Here is a 13,215-nt window from a genome sequence, read left to right as displayed (position 1 = left end):
CCAATACAGAAGTCCTTGAGGTGGCCAACATCCCCAGCATATACACCCTACTGAGCCAGCGGCGCTTGAGATGGCTTGGCCATGTGAGCTGCATGGAAGATGGCAGGATCCCCAAGGACACATTGTACAGTGAGCTCGTCACTGGTATCAGACCCACCGGCCATCCATGTCTCCGCTTTAAAGACATCTGTAAACGCGACATCAAGTCCTGTGACATTGATCACGTCGTGGGAGTCAGTTGCCAGCGATCGCCAGAGCTGGCGGGCAGCCATAAAGGCGGGGCTAAAGTGTGGCGAGTCGAAGAGACTTAGCAGTTGGCAGGAAAAAAGACAGAAGCGCAAGGGGAGAGCCAACTGTGTAACAGCCCCGACAACCAATTTTACCTGTGGAAGAGTCTGTCACTCTAGAATTGGCCTTTATAGCCACTCCAAGCGCTGCTTCACAAACCACTGACCACCTCCAGGTGCTTACCCATTGTCTCTCGAGACAAGGAGGCCGAAGAGAGAAGACAGAGAGAGGTTGGTGTGATACTTTGCACAAAGAAAGATGGTTGTGGTTGTTGGAGGACAATCATCTTAGTATCAGGACATCACTGTAGGAGTTCCTCAGGGTAGTGTCCTAGGCCCAACCATCTTCAGCTGCTTCATCAGTAACCTTCCCTCCAACGTAAGGTCAGAATTGGGGATGTTCGCTGATGATTGCGTAGTGTTCAGTACCATTCGCAATTCCTCAGATACTGATGCAGTCCATGCCTGCATGCAGCAAGACCTGGACAATATGTAGGCTTGAGCTGATAAGTGGCAAGTAACATTTGTGTCACAAAAGTGCTAGGCAATGACCATCTCCAACAAGAGAGAATCTAATCATCTTCCCTTGATGTTCAACATCATGACCATCGCTGAATCCCCCACCATCAACATCTTGGGGGTTACCATTGACCAGAAACTTAACTGGACTAGCATATAAATATTTTAGCTACAAGAGCAGGTCAGATGCTGGGAATTCTGTGGTGAGTAATATTTCTCCTGACTCCCCAAAGCCTGCCCACCATCTACAAGGCACAAGTCAGGAGTGTGATGGAATACTCTCCACTTGTCTGGATGAGTGCAGCTCCAACAACACTTGGGAAGGTCAGCACCATCCAGAACAAAGCAGCCCACTTGATCGGCAGCCCATCCGCCACTTTAAACATTCACTCCCTCCACAGCGGTGCACAGTAGCAGCAGTGTGTATTATTAACAAGATGCACTACAACAACTTGGCAAGGCTACTTCAACAGCACCTTCCAAACCTGCAACCTCTACCACCTACAAAAACAAGGGCAGCAGACACATGGAAACACCACCACCTTCAAGTTCCCCTCCAAGTCACCACCTCCTCAATGGCAATTAGGGATGGGCAATAAATGCTGGTCTTGCCAGCAATGCTCACATCCTATGAATGAATAAAACAAAAGAAATTGTTTTCATTGACAGTTGGCAGAGAACCTGAGGACATTGATTTAAGGTGACTGGCAAAAGCACCACTGTAATGTGAGGAAATACTTTTTTACACAGCGAGTCATTAGGATCCGGAATGCACTGCCTGGGAGGGCTTTAGAGGCAGATACAATTTGGTCTTTCAAAAGGGAATTGGATAAGTACCTGAAGAGAGAAAATTTGCAGGGCTACAGGCAAAAGGCAGGAGAGTGGGATTAACTGAGTTGTTCTTGCAGAGAGCCGGCATGGACATGATTAGCTGAATTGCCTACCTCTATGCTGTAACCATTCCATCATTCTATGATCCCTTGCACTGTAACATTGCTAGAAACATCACCTTGGAATTTGAAGGAAGTAGTTATGTAGTTGGCATAGTTTTCAGTAGTGTAGAATTTTAAAAAATATATATTATGATTTTTAGTTTCTGATAAAAAGTCTTGCTGCTGGACAACATTAAAGTATTCTAATGATTCCTTCAGTGGAAAGGCCCTAGGCCACATTTATGGAATAGCTCCTTTAACTTGGAAAGCATTTGCTACTTCAGTGTGAGCCAGAATTAATGCCATACTGACAGAATGATGCTCACTACCATATGGTGTTATAATTACATAGCCAATAATGTGTTTGTCAGTGTGTAGATCTGGGTCTGTCAACATCATACTATTCATAAGTAGGGCTGTGCCCATCATGCTATCAATTGAAACAATATTTGAATATGTAGTGTATATGCCTATCATAATGTCAATTATGCTTAGTTTACCCTTTTCTGTTCTTTGCACTTTGAACCCTTTATGATGTTTATGACTGCAATAAATTAAAAAAATTAAATGAAAGATAACTTGGAAACTTGGATAAATGCACTACTTGGCATTGTCCAAGCTTCTTGATGGTATCTAGTTCTGTTGCCAAAAAGTTCTTTAAGTAGGTCAGAGTCCATAAGAACATTTTCTTCTGATTAAAATGAAATAAGTTTGTTTCATTTAAAAAGAAAAATTAACACGGTTGACGTTAACTCTCTCTGCCAGGTGAGAGCAGGGCTGTAGGATCCCAAATATCTGTACTTACTGGCCTGTTGCTGCTTGTGGCCTTTACTAAGCAAGCCAGGTGTCTGCCCAAAGCAGATGGGAACCTCGTTGAAGTATTTAAGTCAGTGTTCTATGATATCAATAAGACCCAATGCCACTTACAGTGAAAAAGGTAGTGTAGAACACACGCTGGACCTTCCCAGTACTACTATGTGTACAGGTGAGAAATGGCAATTGAAAGTGCTATTTAAAGGGGCACTCACCTGAAAACACTCATATTATTAGTATCTGTGTGAAATTAACCTGATTGGATTTCTTCACAAGTTTTTCCTTTGGAGTTGGCTGATTTTCAGTTCTCTTCTGTTTCAAAGCCCTTCAAGAAACCCAGGGCTTATGGTGGGAGTCATTCTGGCCAGTGTACTCTGGTTGAAGAAACTGGAGCAACAGAAGCAGCAGAGCAAGAAATCTCAAGGAACTGCAGTTGGGCACTGAGGAGAGTACACATGAAATTGTCTACCCTGACCACAGGCTACAGGCCCAGAGTCAGTTTCCTCCAATTTTCCAAGGATAGTGCATCAGGAGATTGTTTCACCGGAGAAGCTGTCACAGACCAGTGTAGCTTCTTTCGGCAAGATCTCTTCCCAGCTCGTCATGCATTCCCTCTGGTAGTCAAAGTGACAATTTTTTTTCACCTCAGACTCTTTACAGGCTTCAGCATGTGACATCAGTCACATTTGTGCATCAAGCACATCATTTACCCTCTTTGCTAGGGCCAACAATTTTATTATATTCCAAATGGACACCAATGATCAGCTAGACAGGACTGTCGGCTTTGCCTCCAAAGCAGACTTCTCCAAATTCAGGCTGTGGTTACATGCATCAATGTAACCATTAGAGTACCTCCCGGTGAGCCAGCAACTGAATGGATTGAAAGATGACTACACAACAGAAAACAGAGGGTAGGTGTAAAGGAATGTTTCATGGACTGGCAGCAAATGAGGAGTGGTGTTCTGCAGGGATCTTTGCTGGGATCACTATTGTTCATCATATTCGATCATCTCACCCTCTCCCCTGCCTGAAAACTGCCTGCAGTAAAAACAACCCTAAGTTGTTTTGAAACAAAGAAGTTGTGATAAGGTTCTGTACTAATCACTTTACTACATTTTGGAAAGAAATATGCTTAACACAAAAGAACTTGGTTTACTTCTGCCCCAGTTTGAAGCATAGAAAGATTTACAGCACAGAAGGAGGCCGTTTGGCTGATCGTATCTGTGCCGCCCGAAAAAGAGCTATCCAGTCTAATCCCACCTGCTAGCTCGTGGTCTGTAACCCTGTAGGTTATGGCACCTCAAGTGTGTTTAATAGAAACATATTATACAGGAAATTACATCAATTCCAGACAAACATGCAATTGATAAGTTGGTTATGCAGGATGAATCAGCTTGCTCTTCCATTTTTGTGTAGTTGATATTTTGATATAATGTTTTGTATCAACTTGTTCAGGAATTTCCTGACATCTGGTGTACACAAAGTGAATAAACCTAATGATTAAAATCTGTGCAAACAAACTTAATAATAAATGTAGCGACTGTTTTTCATGATATATTGACATATTTTCCATCCACAAATCTGAACAACCATTGAAGCACGTAATTTTAAGACTCGCATGGTTAGTTGCATCACTTTTGTTCTGATAGAAAATGAATTGCACCCATTGATAGTTTGAAGAGGTATTTAGATCAGAATTTATAGTCTGCTCATTTGCATATCTATTGAAGCAGTGATTGGTGTAAAACAGAAGTATTATGCTGGGAAGCATGGAAATTAGAGCGTGGCCTGTAAAAAAAAACAATTCTAGCTGAAGATTGCAGCATCATGGCTGGAGAAACAGGAGGTAAATAAGTAACATGGCTTGGCTCTGACAGTTGACTGTCAGCCAGCTTACCTGGATATCTCATAACTGTTTTTGTGACACTTTGCAAGAATGTCTAACACAGGACAATCAGACAGAGGAAGCCAAAGATGGTACAAGGGTACAACACAGAGACGCAGAAGAAAATGCCACAAGTTCAAAGTCAGATCTGAAAACTCTCCTTGATGAAATAGGAGATAGGATAGAGTGCTGGATGTCTTTGGCAGGAAACCTACCAAAAAAGTCAGTTGTGCCAAGTGGAGGGACATGGTACTGGCACTGAGTGTCAACTCTGTCACCTCCTGAAGCTGAACAGAGTAGGCAGAGTAAAAACGACCCACTCTCTCTTCCTTGGACATCCTGGGCATCAGCACACTTTTCGCCCTTTAAAACTAACAGCTGTGCAACTAATCTTTCACAATGCACTGTGGTTAAAGGAAGCATTAACTAATTGCATGCACAACTTTAAAACTTCATCCACATTTACTCAATCTTACTGCAAGAAAAAATGCTGCACAATGCCAGTGACAGGCAAGCCAACAGAAGGGCCATCCCCAACACAAAACATCTCTCGCTATGCAAGGAGAAACCATGGAACTCATGGGGAGACCGATTGCTCTTGCCATGGGAGATAGGAGGCATAGTCATAGTCATACAGCACTGAAACAGGCCCTTCGGCCCACCGAGTCTGTGCCAACCAACAACCACCTATTTATACTAATCCTACAGTAATCCCATATTCCCTACCACCTACCTACACTAGGGGCAATTTACAATGGCCAATTTATCTATCAACCTGCAAGTCTTTGGCTGTGGGAGGAAACCGGAGCACCCAGCGGAAACCCACGCAGTCACAGGGAGAACTTGCAAACTCCGCACAGGCAGTACCCAGAATCGAACCTGGGTCCCTGGAGCTGTGAGGCTGCAGTGCTAACCACTGCGCCACTGTGCCGCCCCAAAGTGCTGCACTAACCTAGTGTCTGAATATCAACGTTGTTGCTGTGGAATCCCTGAGAAGTGTCACATAATCAGAAACCCCTGCTTTGTTCCTCTGCCCAATCTTCTTGAGCCCAATGTCTGCATTATTTGCTTCTTCACTCCCATGCACCAACTCAGACACACTCATCTGGGGGAATTAGATTGTGTAAGCTCTGAGGTCAGTCTCTGACCCTTGAGTCTACAGCAGAAATTTGCAGCAATATTGGGGAAGCTTCGTTGTAGGCATCAGTGGAGTGTCTGGCATTTTTGTTAGGATTTATAGCAGACTCCACATCAGAAGCAGTCAAGTATCTCCATGGAAGTACAAGCCACTGGTCTGGTGGGAGTAAGGGAGATAGTAGACAGCACCCACCGTACTGGTTTCCAGATCATGGCTGGGATGTATACTGTTTTCACTCAGGGCTTTCTTGACTTGATCAGTTGGACACAGATCCAGGGCCCAGTTGGAAAGGTGATGGCTGGAGTTGATCTGGCTGTTACTGCCATCTCTCTCACCTGTAGCATATACCAGGCCTGTGACCTTTCCATCAGAGCACCACACCTTCAGAACATATGGAATGACATCAGACTGCCTCGGAACAAGCTCCCAAGCTGCAGCTATCAGCCGCTCCCTGCCAAGAGCAAGCTGGCATAAGAGGAGGTCCCATAACATTTTGGAGTTAACCACCTCTTGCAATACTCGCCCTTGAGTTGCACCTTGGAGAAACATTAAAATAGGAGAAAGAAAGGCATATGTAGCCATCTACGAGAAGCACAGTGTGAGGAAAAAGTAGGTTGCCTTGTGCTACACTTGACTTGTTTGTATTAATATATAATTTGCACTTAAGTTATACTTGGTTACTCATAGAGGTTGGAGTCATACAGGAAAGGGTACTCTTTCTTGGTGCTAATTTATTCAATCATGTGATGATTATTAGCATGAAATAATGATACATTGTCATGTTAGGATGGGTACTGAATTGAAGGAATGTATATTTGTGGAATGAAGGAGGTAAGGCATAGGAGTTAACACTAGTGATGAAATATACTCTGATCCTTGCATCAGTTTCTGCATAGTCCAAAATGATCACGCTATTCTATTCCATGTAGTCTCCCTCCAAAGCAGCAATGTGGACATTCAGTCTGTTCTTGTGTGGTGAAGTTTTGCAGGGCACAGCAAACTGCAACTAAGTAGGGCACACAGGCTGGAGCAGACTGAAAAGCATTCCTGAAGATCCCAATGGTCTTCTTGATGACCAGTCTTGTTGAGGCACGTGCCACATTACAACACTGATCCGATGCTATTTGGGCCACTCATTATCCATGGGACAAAGTCTTTTCCCCCTCTATTGACTTGATTTTTCTTCCTGAAGAAGTCTGGGAGGACCAAGTTTTGAAATATGAGTGCATTGCGATAACTTCCAGAATATCTCTCATTTATCCTTTGTATGTTGTCACATAACCTGTACATTCAGAAAGTGGAAGTCCTTCCTCTTGTGGAAATTGAGGAGTTTATCTGTAGCAGCTCACAAAACATTTTTGGTACAATCTAATGGACCCCAGGTCTTGGAAAAGCCGGTAACCCTGTAAAACTGGATGGCCCTTTCTTTCTGCTGTAATGACAAAGTTAATGGGGGAGAAAGTCGTCTGCGTAGTGCCACTTGTAGCGGCACTACACAGACTTATGTCGACTCCTTGGGGGTAGTTAGTGCCGTGGGCCGCTACCTAAGCAGCCTGCGCGTGTTCTTCAATGATAGCAATGAAGAGTGCTGCCTGCCTGGGGAATCGAAGTAAGTCTGCGACAAGTGCAGCTCTGTTGGCAGTTGTTGAGGGTGAGCTTGTTTTCACAATTTGTGATATTGGTGTGTTGAAAAAAGAAATCTTTGCCCTTTTATGAGTAACTTTATTTTCAAGTGCCAGATATCAATTTTATGTCTTTTTGCTGAATCAATATTCCCCTTCTTGGCAATTCTAGGTTGGGGACCTGAGCCCAACACTTTTGGCTTTTGGACGTAATGTGGAGCGAAGGGTTGGCATCCAGGCAGAGGTGGAAAATGGAGGTTCTAACAATGAGGCAGCACTGGGCCTCACAATAATATTTAACTATGCTCTCCACAACTCTCGCCCCACTTCAGGTGGGATTGCCAAAGAGAATCCAACCCTAGAATTCCAACAATATTAGGATGTTTGAATTATCTTTATTTCATCTGTTTGAAATTTTATAAAATGTGGAAAAAACTGCTATTAAGAGTGTGGAAAATTTGAATGGCAAGCACACCTCACAGAGCATTTCCAGTTTTGCATACATGAGGATAAGGTAACTCCAATTAGCTTCTTCATGATAATAATAAAAACAAAATACTGCAGATGCTGGAAATCTGAAATAAAACCAAAAAGTGCTGGAAATACTCAGCAGGTCTGGCAACACCTATGGAGAGGGAAGCAAAGTTAATGTTTCAGGTCAGTTCTGATGAAAGGTCACTGACCTGAAACGTTAACTTAGCTTCTTCATGATGTTTACAGATTCAGCACTCTCCACAAAATTTACTTCTTCAACCCTTACGAGCAAAATTGTCTCTGTCTTAAAATACATTCCTTCTATTGCTCTCCTTTTAGACATTTTCCCTACAGTCCTGCTTTTTAAAGAAAAAATGGTCATTATACTTTTCTGTAACAATCTCTGATTTCCTGGTTCCCCATACTTGAAACATGCTGCCTTTTAAATTGAAAAAGACCTAATTTGTCCTACCTCCCTTTTAAAATAGGCATTGTTATACCATTGTATGATCTTTTATATAAATTGTCCTTGTGCTGCATTTTTATTAATATCCCTATGGTGCTGCTTTTGTTCCAATAACCCTTGTTCTGCATCAGTTTTTTCATAATTCAATGCATTTTGTTACGCTCATGAAGAGAACAGTGATGAAATATGAAATAAACTAGAGGAATTATGAAATAAAAGTCAACTGTTGAACTGAGTTAGAAAAAAAGGATACGTTTGTGCCACATACAAAATCAAGTAGAGATCAGGTGTCCCCTCCTGTACTGTCAATAAACATGTTTGTCTGTTAAAGATGAAACCCATTTTCCATGTCTGAATTAGTTTGGGGGAAAACACATAGAAATGCAATAAGAGCCCATTCCATGCTAACAACCCATATCTGCAGGAATGGAGCTATCAAAGAGTTTTGCAAACAGACTGACTCCGAAGCCAAGGCCAAAATAATAGGTGTGAAATAACACATTCATCAAAATGGACCACATTCAGGTGCCATCATCTAACAATGGTTCCCATATCCTGGAACATTGTATGAATCACTCCAGGGAAGCGAGCCCTTAGTCACCTGACCGACGCCCTAACCTGACAAGTTTCTACCTTAAAAGGTATCTCTTTGAAGAGAGAGGGGGAGGACAGCCAGTGAACAGCCAGATAATGTCTTTTCCAGCCAGCACAGCTGTGAAACAGTTCCAGCTAAGCAGGAGCCCTGCTGATAACATCTTTTAACTACTGCAGCAGATAAATTTCAAAGGTGACTTTGTAACTCTCATCTGCGAAAGTGATTTCTCACCATTGACTTTGGATTGAGGATTAACCACAAGAAGCCTACGACATTTTATCCTTTTCAAAACAACGAACATTCAGGCCTGCACTGTTGAAAGAGTTCATCCTGAAAAGCTTCTAACCTTTTTTTAAAACAATGAACTCTTTTACAGCAATTGGACTGTAATTGCATGTTACACTCGACTCTCTAACCTTTCTTGTGTGTGTGTGTGTCTATGTGTGAATGCGCAAATATTTTTTGCTTAGTGTGTAAAAAAATAAATATTAATCTTTTTTAAACTACGAGAAAACCGGTTGTTTGCCTGTTTATTTGACCCTTAAAACACTCAGGGACTAAAACACTATGGTCGGAATTTTACGCCCCCCCAAATGAGCAGGCTGGTGATGGGGAGGGGGGGGGGGGCGTAAAATTGAGTAGATTGTACAAGAGATTTGGAAATCGGAGGAAAATTGATTCCTAAAATGGTAAACAACTTAAGTAGGTTTTCTCATTTTTTTTCTCTACAGTGCTAAAAACAAAAGACATGGCCACATTCGATGCTAAAGTGTTTTTTTAGAGCAGGGCGAAGTATCCTACGATGCATTAGATCAATTAACTATTGTAGATTTAAAAGCTGTAGCTACACAGGTAGGAGTCATTTTCAAGCAAAAAACAAAGACATTTGAAATACTTAAGAAACTAGCTAGCCATTTTAATCTTACCCCAGAACAAGAGGAAACAGGCATGGAGCCTGAATCTGAAAATATAGCCCTTGCTAGAATTAATTTGAAGCACAAAAATTGGAATTTCAAAGGGAAAAAGAGGAAAGAGATGCAAATGAGAAAAGAGGAAAAAGAATTACAATTTCAAAAGGAAACAGAGGAAAGAGAATTACAATTTCAAAAGGAAAAACAGGAAAGAGAGATGCAAAGAGAGGCAGCGACAAGTCAGTTTGACATAGGCTGCAAGTAGACAGGCTGCAAGCACAAGTTGAGAATGCCACCAGCAATTCAAATATTATGCCCAATCAGGAACAGAGCTTTGGTGTTTTGAGACACTCACGATAAGTGTCAAAATTTAATAAGGAAGAGGCTGAGTCCTATTTTATGTCCTCTGAGAAAATAGCTACGAGGCTAAAATAGTCAAACGATATTGCATTCTCCTTTTACGAGGTGAATTGGTGGGTAGAGCTTGTGAAGCTCATTCCATGTTATCAGAAGAAAGCTCCCTCAATTACGAACAGACTAAAACTGCTATCTTAAATGCGTATGAGTTAGTCCCTGAAGCCTATTGGCAAAAGTTTAGAAATGCTATGGAAAGACCTGCCCAAATCTTTATTGAATTTGAAAAAGTTAAACACATGGTTTCAATTGCTAGATACGATTTCTCATGTTAGACTTCTCATATGAATATTTAAGAGAGGTGATTCTATTAGAAGATTTAAAAACAGTATTCCCATCAACATAAAGACCCATATTGAGGAACAAACAGTCACAACGATGAGAGAAGCTGCTACAATGGTAAACAATTATGAACTCACCCCAAAATCCATTTATCTGGACCCATCAAAAAATACCACCATAGGTGTAGCAGAAACAGAAAAATTCCAGGTTACCAGGATTTTGTTTTAAATGGAAAAGTATCCCCGTACCCCTCAGGTTCATTGTCCTGCTCACAGATACAGGCGCCACTCAATCTTTAGTGCTGGATAAAGGCATGACCTTTCCACCAGAGAGTTCACTAAAGGGGAAGATTCTGGTAAAAGTCATTGAAGGTGGATACATACCTGTACCCTTTGTCACGAAAACATGATATGCCAAATGAGAAATATTAACTCATCGGTTGGAAACTTACTTTAAACTTTTAATGGAAAAAATCCTACAGTTAACTTAAAAAAAAACTGACAACCAAGATGGCCACCACAATTTGCATCTGAAATACCAGGAGATCGAACTGGAGACACAAGTCTACCAAGAAACCCATGTTTTGGCTAACTGAGTAGATTATCCAGATCACCGTCGTTAGTGGGACATTCAAAGTCATCTTGAGGCATTCATGAGTGGAGACGTCCCTCCAGGGGGTGAACAATGACAATACCACCTGAGAGATGTTTTGGGTTTTAGACTTTAGACCTCATTAAAAACAAAGGGGATTGAGAGAACCATGTGACCATCTCCCCAGGCTGTGTAAAATTGGGAGTTTTGTTACACAAAAAGAGACAAGCAGTAACTGAGTGTGCAGCAGCAGAGAAGGCTGTATGCCTTCCTTTCTCCCTCTCCAGAAAATATCAAGTTCGAAAACTGTCTGTGCCTGTGGACCTTCCAAGCCTAAAGATTGTTACAGAGATCAGGTGAAGAGAGGCACCTACAAGACTGCCTCCCAGAAAACCCTGAGCCAAACAGGCCAGCCACAAAGTGCACTATGACCAGTCAACAACTTCAAGAATACAACTTCATCTGGAAGACCACATCCAAGCTACAGACTGTGTATTTAAATTTCATTTATTCTGGACTTTAATCCAACCACAAAACCTTCTTTCCACTCTATAATCTACTTGTGTGTGTGTGATTCTCATGTGAATGTGTGCATGAATGTGTAGCGCATTTTTAAAACTATTTTTAAATCGAGTTTAAATTGTTGAGTATAATGAACTTAACTCTTTCTTGTTTAAGCTCAAGAAAACCTCTGCGATTGGTTGATTCACGATCATGTTACAGGTAAAAGGTGGGTAAGCACAACCACTGTTTAAAAAGGAATAAACCCTGTGGCAGTCAAATAAGAGGAAGGACAAGAGGGGAGCCTGGGACCCCCTCCTCACTTGGCCATAACAGAAGTTTGGGGGCTCTAGTTCATGATCTTAACCTAATGACAAACGAGAAATTGGAAGTGGGAAACCAAATTGATCCCTAGTAAAAAAAAATTTAAAAACTTCAATACATATTTTCTTGTGGTTTTCACTGCTAGAAGACTGACATGTCCCCATTTGAGACCAGTACCTTCCTTAGCCAGAGTGAAGTAACTTGGGACAGGTTAAAGGACCTATCTGTTCAGGAATGTAGCTGGGCAGTTAAGGATTACTTTCCATTCAAAAGCTAAGAAATCTGAAATCCTAAGACTTGTAGCCAACCATTTTTCACTTGAAGCTGAAGATTCAGAGACAGGGTTAGAGTCAGAAACAGACAGGGTAATGTTAGCTAGAATACAATTAGAAAGAGGAGACTAGAATTAAAATTCCAGAGAGAGAAAGAGCAGGAGTGCCAGGAAAGGGAAAAAGGGAAGAAAGGGAAAAAAGAAGGGAAGAAAGGGAAAAAGAGATGGCTTTCCAGAAGGAGAAGGAGGAAAGAGATTTAAGGTGGCTTGAATTAACTAGGGGGAGACCCAGTACACCCAGTGAAAGCACACCTACCCCTAACTCAGGAACGTGTGCTGAGCTCTTAAACTTCTCCCAGTTGATTCCAAAGTTCAATGAGGGGGATGTGGAAGCATTTTTTGTCACTTTTGAAAAGCTTGCAAGACAGCTGAAATGGCTGGCAGTGAGCTGGACTCTGTTGTCACAAAGCAAGCTAACAGGAAAAGCCCATGAGGTTTATTCACTGTTGCCAGATGAAAGTTCATCAGATTATGAGATGACTAAAAATGCTATCCTGGGGGTATATCAGCTAGTACTGGAAACATACTGCCAAAAATTCTGAACCCTCAGAAAGCAGCCTGACCAAACTTACCTCGAGTTTGAAGGAGTTAAGCAGCTTGCTTTTGACCAGTGGATAAAGGCACTTAAGGTACTGCCCACACATGAAAACTTCAGAGAGGTAATCTTTCTCGAGGAGTTTAAAAACTCACTTCCCCTTTCTATTAATATCCATGTAGAGGAACAAAAGGTTGAAAGAGTCAGGCAGACCGCAATTCTGGCTGATAAAGTTATCCTTGTACACAAGCCCTTACCCCAAGAGAAACCTTTCCCTAATCACCCATAAACCCAAAAAGGATAAAAGGTGGAAGGGTGATAGGAACCCGAACAGTCCTGGGCGAGAAGGGAAAGCTGGACAAAAGAATGGTACTGAGAGCAAGAGCGACACCCCAAGACTTGTGTGTTTCCACTGTAATAAGGTCACCTTTGAGCTGACTGTTGGAAATTACAGGGAAAACCTGCAGGATTAATCAGGGCACACCAGACCAGTGCAGGAGAAGGGACATTGATGGAATGCACAGCAGAGCAGGCTGTGGCTTTAACTGTGGCAGTAAGACCCAGTAAACATACGGCTGAGAGTGCGGGAAAAATT

The sequence above is a fragment of the Heterodontus francisci genome, chromosome 10 (genome assembly GCF_036365525.1).
Source record: "Heterodontus francisci isolate sHetFra1 chromosome 10, sHetFra1.hap1, whole genome shotgun sequence".
Classification (NCBI taxonomy): domain Eukaryota; kingdom Metazoa; phylum Chordata; class Chondrichthyes; order Heterodontiformes; family Heterodontidae; genus Heterodontus; species Heterodontus francisci.
This window is presented reverse-complemented; position numbering follows the sequence as displayed.